Source organism: Montipora capricornis, chromosome 7, assembly GCF_036669925.1.
Source record: "Montipora capricornis isolate CH-2021 chromosome 7, ASM3666992v2, whole genome shotgun sequence".
NCBI lineage: Eukaryota > Metazoa > Cnidaria > Anthozoa > Scleractinia > Acroporidae > Montipora > Montipora capricornis.
The window spans coordinates 6,849,356-6,851,379 of record NC_090889.1 but is presented as its reverse complement, the minus strand read 5'-3'; the positions used below and the strand labels follow the sequence as shown (position 1 = coordinate 6,851,379).

At 40.0% G+C, this 2,024-nt stretch overlaps 1 pseudogene; it reads right to left on the bottom strand.

Moving 5' to 3' along the window:
* Positions 1 to 539: 539 nt before the first annotated feature.
* On the bottom strand, positions 540 to 1,177 carry LOC138055456 (putative nuclease HARBI1; annotated as a pseudogene).
* Between the last annotated feature and the right edge of the window lie 847 nt (positions 1,178 to 2,024).

Sequence of the window (2,024 nt, the reverse complement as noted above, 5' to 3'; positions counted from 1 at the left end):
TTTAGACTTAAGGGGCTAGTCATTATTTATCTCCGGGGGGGGGGAGGATTTTAGTGGGGGGATCCATCATAACTGAGAAACCTAAAGGGGGATCACTGAAAACTTTGGAAGGATTCAGAGAGTTACCACTCAAATTTGCTTGGAAAATGAAGACATGGGGGGATTGTGAAAGTCATCTAAAGTTGTTAGGGGGGATTACTTCAGTGAAGTAACATTCAAAGGAGGGATCAGCTAAATTTCACCTTGTTTAGTCCCAAATCCTCCGTGTCCCCAGGCGATAAATAATGACTGGTCTCTTAGCTCCATTTTTTTTACCTATGTTTATCTACGTTCTGCCCAAAGATAATTGAATTCAAACATCTGAGTGAGGTGACAAGCATGTTATTGTCAACTCTCTTATGGGGTCCCTACCATAAAAACATACTACAGGGTTGATTACTTTGCTAATTATTAATATTTTTTCACCAGAAGAGTTAAAATCTTTTAAATATTAATAGAAATTTCAACAACTATTCTTTGGAACACATGAACTTAGTCTTCTACCACCCCCTCAGATAATATGTATTATTTCTGCTCTGTTCTTTATCATTTGTATATTGAATGCTTATTGAAAATGATATACTCCTTTTTGTACCTTTATGATTGCATACTGCTTGCACATTGATGGAATGGAAGCCCTTTTGATTGACATAGTTATTCTCATTCTTGTTGGGCGCTTGAATCCTCACATGGGTCCCGTCGATACAACCTACAACACCAGGGAACCCTCCCTTCTCGTAAATCCTCTTTTGACGTCTTTAACTTCAGCAGGTTTGGTGGGGAAGTTGATGAACTCCTCCTGCTTGCTCACAAAAGCCTTTGACACGTCGGTCACAATTCTTGAAACGGTGGATTTAGGAAGGCCAACGGTGTCACCGATTATTTGTAGGAAACTGCCGCTGGCAAAAAAACGCAACGCTACATGAACTTGTAGCCGTGGCGACAGCACATGATTTCTTCGCGTCTGCCTTTGTAGGTCGTCTTTCAGGATTTCTATGAGAATTTTTATTGACTCCCGTCCAAACCTGTATCTACTGCGGAGTTCGTCATCAGTTAGTTCGTCGAGGTCAATTTCTCGCTGTTGGAACTTTCTTTTGCTTATTTGAGGGTCAATTAGAGGGAACAGTAAGTCCGCCATTTTGTTTGTTCTGACAAAATTTTTCCCCCGATTAGCGAGTTAATCATCCTCGCTAGGTGGGTTAAAGTTAACCTTTAGTTTATTCCTAGACTAAGATTAATTGTGCTTTCAGGAACAGAATCTAATCATGAGATAAAATTTATTCGGCGATTAGCGATATTTAATCCTCGATTAGCACTAATCGGCTTTCCAGGAACCGGGGCCAGGCCTCGATTGTTCAAAAGGTGGATAGCACCATCAAGCGGATAAACACTAGCAAAACCGATTGAGTTATCCAGTGGATAGCGCTATCCACCCTTGGAACAACTGGGGCCAGATGATTTTCTTTTTTAAATGCCAGTGAAGCTTGCCTTAGGACAAAACATTCCTTTGAATTTTCCTATCCAAATGTTGTAATATTCTTTGTTTTCCCTTAATACTTAATGCATCTATAGGAATTGGCTTACTAATGATGTTTGGCTAACATAATTACCTGACTTCTTTTTGCTCTCAACCAGTGAAGCAAGTCTCCATGGGGACCATACTCAATAATCAGACAACTAGGTGTCTTCTGTAGAGTGGCCTCTGTCCAACAGCCCACAAAACTCAGCACGTTTGGACTCTTCCCCAGTACCTTCATGAGCTCAATCTCATTCAGAAATTCTGTTTTCTGCCCTTCCTTGCCGCTTTCTTCAGAAAAAAAGTTATGAAATAATGTTGAACAAATCAGTTTCAAAGTAGGTTGCTTAGTGTTTCATGTACAGTGTGATGAATGGTTAATTATTTTATTGTATACTGACTGCAGTCTATGCGGTAAAACAGAACCAAGTATTTCCGTTTTTTCTGTCACTACAGGCAATGTAATTGG